Source organism: Schistocerca piceifrons, chromosome 4 (genome assembly GCF_021461385.2).
Source record: "Schistocerca piceifrons isolate TAMUIC-IGC-003096 chromosome 4, iqSchPice1.1, whole genome shotgun sequence".
Taxonomy (NCBI): domain Eukaryota; kingdom Metazoa; phylum Arthropoda; class Insecta; order Orthoptera; family Acrididae; genus Schistocerca; species Schistocerca piceifrons.
This window is the reverse complement of record NC_060141.1, coordinates 1727624-1737743: the sequence shown is the minus strand read 5'-3', so window position 1 is coordinate 1737743 and position 10120 is coordinate 1727624. Positions and strand designations below refer to the sequence as shown.

The 10120-nt window shown below is 36.1% G+C and overlaps 1 long non-coding RNA gene across 1 annotated transcript in view; it reads right to left on the bottom strand.

The window, feature by feature from the left end:
* Positions 1-2520: 2520 nt before the first annotated feature.
* Positions 2521-10120, bottom strand: part of LOC124795348 — a 189865-nt gene continuing 182265 nt past the window's right edge. The window contains exon 7 of the long non-coding RNA XR_007016679.1: positions 2521-3060. This is a non-coding gene — a long non-coding RNA (uncharacterized LOC124795348). The remainder of the gene's footprint in view (positions 3061-10120) is intronic.

Sequence of the window (10120 nt, the reverse complement as noted above, 5' to 3'; positions counted from 1 at the left end):
GGGCAGCAGAGGATCAAGTAGGTAAAAAGACGAGGGCTAGTAGACATCCTTGGGTAACAGAAGAAATATTGAATTTAATTGATGAAAGGAGAAAATATAAAAACGCAGTAAATGAAGCAGGCAAAAAGGAATACAAATGTCTCAAAAATGAGATCAACAGGAAGTGTAAAATGGCTAAGCAGGGATGGCTAGTGGACAAATGTAAGGATATAGAGGCTTATCTCATTAGGAGTAAGATAGATACAGCCTACAGGAAAATTAAAGAGCCCTTTGGAGAAAAGAGATCCACTTGTATGAACATCAAAAGCTCAGATGGAAACCCCATTCTAAGCAAAGAAGGGAAAACAAAAAGGTAGGAGGGAAAGCAAAAAGGTAGGAGGGAAAGCAAAAAGGTAGGAGGGAAAGCAAAAAGGTAGGAGGGAAAGCGAAAAGGTAGGAGGGAAAGCAAAAAGGTAGGAGGGAAAGCAAAAAGGTAGGAGGGAAAGCAAAAAGGTAGGAGGGAAAGCAAAAAGGTAGGAGGGAAAGCAAAAAGGTAGGAGGGAAAGCAAAAAGGTAGGAGGGAAAGCAAAAAGGTAGGAGGGAAAGCAAAAAGGTAGGAGGGAAAGCAAAAAGGTAGAAGGAGTATATAGAGGGTCTATACAAGGGCAATGTACTTGAGGACAATATTATGGAAATGAGTGGAGGGGCATGAAAGGGAAGCAGCGGTTGGGAAGGGAGTGAGAAAGGGTTGTAGCCTGTCCCTGATGTTATTCAATCTGTATATTGAGCAAGCAGTAAAGGAAACAAAAGAAAAATTGGGGGTAGGTATTAAAGTCCATGGAGAAGAAATAAAAACTTTGAGGTTCGCCGATGACATTGTAATTCTGTCAGAGACAGCAAAGGACTTGGAAGAGCTGTCGCATGGAATGGACAGTGTCTTGAAAACACACACACACACACACACACACACACACACACACACACACACACACACACACACACACACACACACACAAAAACACACACACACACACCTGCAGATACACAGACACAAGCAGACATTTGTCTCCTTGTGTCTGTGTATATGCTGATGGATATGCGCGCGCGTGCGCGTGTGTGAGAGAGAGTGTATACCCGTCCTTTTTTCCCCCTAAGGTAAGTCTTTCCGCTCTCGGGATTGGAATGACTCCTTACCCTCTCCCTTAAAACCCAAATCCTTTTGTCTTTCCCTCTCCTTCCCTCTTTCCTGACGAGGCAACCGTTGGTTGCGAAAGCTATAATTTTGTGTGTGTGTGTGTGTGTGTGTGTGTGTGTGTGTGTGTGTGTGTGTGTGTGTGTGTGTGTGTCTATCGGCCTGCCAGCACTTTTGTTTGGTAAGTCTCATCATCTTTCTTTTTAAATATATTTTTCCCACGTGGAATGTTTCCCTCTATTATATTCAAAAGTTATTAGTTAATTAAGGAACAGTTTCAAGACACCAACCACTTTTATACCTTGTAATATTTCACAATTCTGTTCTGATGACACCAAAGCATGAACAGAACACAGTGCTGTTCTTAGATTTCCCATATTCTATTTTATAAAGGAAATCATGAAAGTTTAAACTTTTGTCAAATAAATTATAAATGGTAAGTCTCTTAGACACCAGGGAATTTTTATTGAATCTATCATTACAATATGAAGAAGTATTGTCTTTGTGTTTGTGTCATACACAAGGACACAAAACATCATGTACATGAAGTATTTAGTGTTAAAAATCCAAGCTGGTTACCTTAACAATTTCTCTTTTTTGTATGATCAGTTATTGTAGCATCCACTTTTATTTGGCTAAAAAACCATTAAGTGAGGCATCCTGCCAAGAGGTGAAAACATATATAGCTGGACATGATCCATTTGTGAGTAAGCTGCATATCAGTTACAATTAGTGAAATTTCAGTTACAGTCAAGTTACGGTTAGGTTAGGTTGACAGCATGGACTATGTTGCAAACCCATGTGATGTATATCACACAGGAATACAATGAGAGTTATCAAGAACTATCTTAATGTCATGATGATGATGTATATATATGTTGAACTGTTTTAGTGATATATTAGGAATAAATTGCCCATATGTTGTGAGTCTGTGTTTATTAATTAACATCCCCATAACTTCATATTTAAATGCACATGCAATTCAGAAAGCACATACAATGATCCTACAGAGGGATCAGATTGTACACCAGAAAAAGTCAGGAGAAAAATGATCTATAATGACAAGCTAGATAGTTAAACAATTATTTTTCTTGTAATAATACTCTTTCAAATAATAACTATAGTAAATTCCAAAAATGTTAAGTTTATTCATATGTTTCTCATGTTCAGCAGCTACAGCTACAGAGTGAAAAAATATTATAAAAATACAATGGAAGGCATAATTGTTATGTAAAATAGTAACTGTGTTACTGAAAGCAGCTATAGAATAGATTAATGTAAGTACAGATGTAATTGTTATTGTTATAAAATAAAACATATTTGACTGTATCCAAAGTATTTGATAAGAAATACTATCACAATACCTTTATTCTATGTTATTATTTAATGTAAACAAATGCAGTAAATGGTATGTTGCATGTGTGTGAATTTATGAATGATGGATGAGGCACAGTATCTGTAAAAAGATACTGTCCCATAACAACATCACCTAAATCATCATAATTCTTATTTCCTGGTTTTCTTATTGCACTGAGAACATAAACCAATGTCTACAGGGAAAGACAGGCATAACATCTCACCCTCAGACATCACATTCAGTATCTATGTAAACTCCCAAGGTACTTACAAATGAGAAAAAAGCCGTGAAACGAGTTTATACTGCACACAAAAAAAAACTTAATTAGTGCATTACTTTATAATTTAAAACAATAACTACTGCCTTTAAAAGGAAATCACTGAAGGTAATTGTGGCTAAAAGCAAGTTGTAAGTGGCTCTTGTTCTACATCTTTCCATCCTCTTTAAGGAAAATCCAGTACAGCACAAACACCTGAGCAACTGTCACCTTGGCAAGATGGGCAAATTGGCAGTAGCAGATCATGCAGGAGCACTGGAAAACCATCAAATTCATTAATTTCACATTTTGGTTTTAGTAAGATCTAATAATTACTACACAAGGATGCACAGGGAGGTCATAGAAACTCCAAAGCACAAAAACAGTTTCTGCAGAAAAGAAGTATTGAAATTAGACAAGTTGTGGGCCCTAGTGCTAAATAAAACAAACAGCATCAGCTTTTCCCTCTACGGGCTCCATAGCATATGTTGGAATGACTCCTTTGGCAGTGGTCTGATGATGTCATGAACCAACCATTGTCTGTATACTTACAAACAGTTTGGCTTGCTGAGCTTGTTTTGAGCCTGTAATAGCTTTGTTAGTCATTAAAGCCTCTGATGAAATCACCAGTGGTAGAAGATGAAAAATTAGGCAGGGAATTATGCCTTGGACCATAGCTTTCTGCCTATAAATAAAATGTCAGCAACATCACTAATATCGGCCATGAAAGCTTGCATTGGTACATGATAATGAGACTTCAGTTAATTTTACAAGTCTATTAATATTTTTTTAAGAATTTCCTTGTACATTCAAACAGTATGCTGGGTCAAAATGCCTTCACCTTTAAAGCATTTTCTGTGAAAGACAATTTTTCAGATTTAATACTATGTCTCTTACAGTTTAGAAACTATGTGTTCCTCTGCAGAGAGAAAGATTTATTGACTCCCCAGACATTGTTAGCATTATTAGCTTATGTTTGCAGCTCTGGTATTGTAGCATAACTGCTCAACATAATAGTCACCAACATATAGGGCCAGAGACTTACTTCTTATTTTTGTTTGCTTATTATGTTTAGAAAAAATACAATTTAATATTTTATTTTACACCATTTAAATGAGACCTGGCATTGTGTAAAGTTATGATAGTAAGATTACTGTGTCTTTGCAATTTTTTTAGTGGGGTTGGAGCTAGCATGGCAGTTTGAGCAAGGTGTGATTGTTTGAGATGAGGAAAGTAGTCAGACTGCTGACAACAGAGGAGGAAAACAGGTGTGTGTATAAATTATTTCTCATCAGAAAACATTGTTCAGTGAAATAAAAAGTTTTAAATTGACTGTTGTCATCCATAAGTGCTATCATTCTGATCTTTAAAGTAGTAATGAGTGATATAGCATATGATGATTCTTGCTCCAGCACACTGGTATGTTACAAGAGGCAATGAGTGATCAGTACAATCTTCAGTGAAGAAGAATGTGGGGAGAACAAACTGAAACTATAATATAAAAAGTGAAAGTGATGGTGAAGATTTAACAACAACAATGCTGTACTATTTTACATATAAGTAAATTTTTTTCCATCTGATTTTTCATTAAACTAGTGTAATTGATGTTCTGATTTCATTTCTTTTTTGTTTCATATCATTGTGTTAAGAAAACTGTAAACAAGTTTCAATGTAAATATTAATGTTTATGTCAAATGTCAAGCAATATTGTAATAGAATTGAAATGTAACAAATGTTGAGACTGTTGTAAGATGTTTAAAATTGTAACTGTGCGTCTGGTGCATACGTAGGCAATGTTTTAGGATATGTAGAATGCAAAACCTCAGGTGAATACCCTGTCTGTAAGGGAGCGGTAAAAGGTGGATGGCAGGTGAGCGCGGGAAACTGTGCATGGGCACTGTATGGCGCAACGGGCTCAGCAATAGTAGTTGGAGTTTGGCATTGGTCTGAGCAACACGTTCTGGAGCGAGGAGGCTCTCCTGGAAGATGTAGTTTCACTGAGCCTCGGGTATGCTGTTCAAATGCCCACACAGCATGGCAACATTCCATAGGCACTAAATGGAAAAGTATTGTGACGCTAAGAAGAATGAAAGTGCCGATACATCAAGAGCCATAGCTGTGGTTGTATGTGTGCCTGTGCCTCGCCATCTTGCCGCTTGCCAACCGCTGCATCGATACAAGCAGGTTGAAACTTTTAGTACTGTATGCGTATGGACCATAGAGTGAACTGTTCAATAATAACCTAAATTTTACCAGAACTTTCCCCTCATTTAATTATCCTCACAACTAACCTAGAGAGGGTCCTTTCCAAATGTTGTGCAATCCGAGTGTCCCGAAATGAAAAATTAAATTTTGTGTTAATAATAATTACTTGCAGACCTAGTTATGTTAGAATGGTGTTTAAAGAACTGTTTTGTTAATGAACCAGTAAATGAATAACAAAGGTCTAAGAAAGTTGAAAGATAACTTTAATTATTTCGAGACAGATATAAAAGTATTTAAATGAGAAGTAAATAAGATAAAAAGAATAGTAACTCATATACTGGAAATCGAATGCATGATAATTTCAGTAATCAATTTTTTTAATATAGTGATCAAAACAGTTTCAGGGTCCCCCCCCCCTTTTATTCATTTGAATTCTGAAGTGTTCCACATTGGTTTGACCAGCAAAAGTTAAAGTCCATATATAAGTCAAAATTTATCAATGTTTTATCTTTATCAAAATTGACATTTTGTGTGTGGCTCGAAAGTGCTATTTCTAGGGTAACCTATGCCCGATTTTAATCAGATCTATAGACAGTATGAAGCTTTGTAGTATACATTATAGTGCACCGTTATGTATTCATGGTTTTCCCATATCAGTACGCAACGTGAAACTATCAGTTCAATGGATTTTCTGGTTCTAAAATTTTACTATAATATGCAGTGTTACTACGTGTTGTTTTGCATGAATATACATCAACTTGTACAGGGAAGAAACTCAGTTAATGCCTAATTAGGCTGGCGACCATATTATTATCAAATTGGTAACATCTTCAGTGTTGCGTTTGGTACATACTGACGTGTAATTTCATTTTGAACTTACTTGACGGATCATTGTTATTACAGAGTGGGTGTAAATCTGATTTTGCCACCATTCAGGTACATGTGGTCAATATCTATACGAAATTCCTGTCTCGTAAGGTGAACCCCGCTCACTTACCATAGTACAGGCTTTAATGAGTATTGTGTGCCCCACGCGCACGTTACGAAGAGATTAGCATTATGGGCGAACAAAAGAGTTGGCAATAGAAAGGAGTGCTCATACTGTTGAACAACAAGTAGGAATTAATGTAGAATTGTGCAGGCAGATTAAGGTGTTGAATGAATTTTGGTATAGAAAAGAAGTAATTGTCAATGTGTTTAACAACCACAATAGTCACAAGAATGCCTTGGAATAGTTCCACACATTGCAGAGCATCCTATGCTATGTAGCCACATTCATTCAAGACAACTAGAAGCGAAAGTCACAAGAAGCAACATCATAGACTGTCTAGCATCAACACAGTATAATATTTTGGTGGTTACAGCTGTATTTTTGGGTGTGAAATAGCACGTCAAGATTTAGAGCTAACTGTGTTGAAAATGTACCTTACATTTTTATCCAAATTACATGGCAATTGTTAAGCTTGTAAGATTACAAATTATCATATTGCCAAACTAGCAGACATTTTTAGTGGGATAAATATAGACTATAAGACAACAAAATGGAGCAAGTACTTGAGTGTAAGACTTCAGAATTTTTGGATAGCAGCAAAATCAGAATGCAAGAAAATCTCACATACAGTAGTACGTCATGTTCAGGGTTATGCAAAGATCAACAAAAGGAAGAAATGACCAGCAGTGAACTGGAACTACGAAATCAAATCAAAGCATCAATGTATTTAATAATAAGAGAGAAAGAGGGAGGAAATCTGGGAAAGCACAGAGTTATATAAGAAAGAAAATGTGGAAGCAGAATTCAATGTACAAGGGTTCATAGATATGTCACCAGAACGAAGAAGACTGCAGTGGAAACATATGAGGAAATGCCAAGAACAATAACAAGACTGAAGCAGACATACAGGAATGTATAAAAAAGGAATTAAAGGCAGAATCACATAGTGTGCACAATGGATTAGCAGTCACAGAGTGTCATAACTAATGTTTAAGTGGGATAGACAAATCTAATTTGAAAGGATCAATCCACCTTGTACCTTTTTTGGAGAACTTCAAAGGAGGGTGACCTACTGGATGGATGGGAGATCTGTTTTGAAGCAAGGAAGCTATGGGAGACATAGTTTGGTGGTGCATGCACATAGGAACAACAGTTGAAAGCTGTGCAGATTTTGAGGTGGCATTCATAGAAGATGCATGGTCAGAAGATAAACAGATTGAAATAATGCTGATGCTAGCAAGTTATCCAAAATACCAGAGAGAGAGAGAGAGAGAGAGAGAGAGAGAGAGAATGAATGCATAGAGAATGCACAGTGATGCAAGAGGGGTGAAACAAGAACATAATGGGAAGGAAGAATGAGACAAAAGATGCCCTTTCATCTCAGAAATGTTCAAATGTCTAAGAAAGAAAAGATGATGCCACATATTTTAGGATGTGAAAAGGCATGGAAGAAAGAAGTAAAGGACAAACTTTATTATTATTATTATTATTGACTTTTTTTTCTCAGACTTAAGTCTGGTTAAAAATGGAACGTGACGCGGACCTCGGTCAAGCGTGACTTCCTTGTAACTGTATGGTATATGTTATATTGCATTTAGGAACTTTCGGGTAATTGAACATGTATCAATAATTACAGATTTTTGTAGTTGTATATATATGTTTGGGTGTAGCTGTATTGCATTGATGTACTGGTGAATATTGTGAGGTATGACTCCTGTAGTTGATAGTATAATTGGGATAATGTCGACTTTATCCTGATGCCACATGTCCTTGACTTCCTCAGCCAGTTGGATGTATTTTTCAATTTTCTCTCCTGTTTTCTTCTGTATATTTGTTGTGTTGGGTATGGATATTTCAATTATTTGTGTTAATTTCTTCTTTTTATTGGTGAGTATGATGTCAGGTTTGTTATGTGGTGTTGTTTTATCTGTTATAATCGTTCTGTTCCAGTATAATTTGTATTCATCATTCTCCAGTACATTTTGTGGTGCATACTTGTATGTGGGAACGTGTTGTTTTATTAGTTTATGTTTTATGGCAAGTTGATGTATTATTTTTGCTACATTGTCATGTCTTCTGGGGTATTCTGTATTTGCTAGTATTGTACATCCGCTTGTGATGTGATCTACTGTTTCTATTTGTTGTTTGCAAAGTCTGCATTTATCTGTTGTGGTATTGGGATCTTTAATAATATGCTTGCTGTTATATCTGGTATTTATTGTTTGATCCTGTATTGCGATCATGAATCCTTCCGTCTCACTGTATATATTGCCTTTTCTTAGCCATGTGTTGGATGCGTCTTGATCGACGTGTGGCTGTGTTAGATGATACGGGTGCTTGCCGTGTAGTGTTTTCTTTTTCCAATTTACTTTCTTTGTATCTGTTGATGTTATGTGATCTAAAGGGTTGTAGAAGTGGTTATGAAATTGCAATGGTGTAGCTGATGTATTTATATGAGTGACTGCTTTGTGTATTTTGCTAGTTTCTGTTCGTTCTAGAAAGAATTTTCTTAAATTGTCTACCTGTCCATAATGTAGGTTTTTTATATCTATAAATCCCCTTCCACCTTCCTTTCTGCTTAATGTGAATCTTTCTGTTGCTGAATGTATGTGATGTATTCTATATTTGTGGCATTGTGATCGTGTAAGTGTATTGAGTGCTTCTAGGTCTGTGTCACTCCATTTCACTACTCCAAATGAGTAGGTCAATACTGGTATAGCATAAGTATTTATAGCTTTTGTCTTGTTTCTTGCTGTCAATTCTGTTTTCAGTATTTTTGTTAGTCTTTGTCTATGTTTTTCTTTTAGTTCTTCTTTAATATTTGTATTATATAATCCTATTTTTTGTCTGTATCCTAGGTATTTATAGGCATCTGTTTTTTCTATCGCTTTTATGCAGTCGCTGTGGTTATCCAATATGTAATCTCCTTGTTTAGTGTGTTTGCCCTTGACTATGCTATTTTTCTTACATTTGTCTGTTCCAAAAGCCATATTTATATCATTGCTGAATACTTCTGTTATCTTTAGTAATTGGTTGAGTTGTTGATTTGTTGCTGCCAGTAGTTTTAGATCATCCATGTATAGCAAATGTGTGATTTTGTGTGGGTATGTTCCAGTAATATTGTATCCATAATTTGTATTATTTAGCATGTTGGATAGTGGGTTCAGAGCAAGACAGAACCAGAAAGGACTTAATGAGTCTCCTTGGTATATTCTACGCTTAATCTGTATTGGCTGTGATGTGATGTTATCTGAATTTGTTTGGATATTAAGTGTGGTTTTCCAGTTTTTCATTACTGTGTTTAGAAACTGTATCAATTTAGGATCTACTTTGTATATTTCCAAAATCTGTAGTAACCATGAGTGGGGTACACTATCAAAGGCTTTTTGGTAATCAATGTATGCGTAGTGTAGGGACCTTTGTTTAGTTTTAGCTTGATATGTCACCTCTGTATCTATTATCAGTTGCTCTTTACATCCTCGTGCTCCTTTGCAGCAGCCTTTTTGTTCTTCATTTATAATTTTGTTCTGTGTTGTATGTGTCATTAATTTCTGTGTGATGACTGAAGTTAATATTTTGTATATTGTTGGTAGGCATGTTATGGGGCGATATTTAGCTGGGTTTGCTGTGTCTGCTTGATCTTTAGGTTTCAGATAGGTTATTCCATGTGCAAGTGTATCAGGGAATGTGTATGGGTCTGCAATGTAACTGTTAAATAACTTAGTTAGATGTGAATGTGTTGAGGTGAACTTCTTTAGCCAGTAATTTGCTATTTTATCATTTCCAGGGGCTTTCCAATTGTGTGTAGAATTAATTGCTCGGGTGACTTCATGTTGCAAAATTATCACTTCAGGCATTTGTTGTATCATCTTGTATGTGTCTGTTTCTGCTTGTATCCACCGTGCATGCCTGTTATGTTGTACCGGGTTTGACCATTTATTATTATTATTATTATTATTATTACTACGTTTCTAGCATTTGTAGACTTAGAGAAAGCTTTTGACAATGTTCACTGGAATACTCTATTTCAAATTCTAAAGGTGGCAGGGGTAAAATACAGGCAGCGAAAGGCTATATACAATTTGTACAGAAACCAGATGGCAGTTATAAGAGTCGAGGGACATGAAAGGGAAGCAGTGG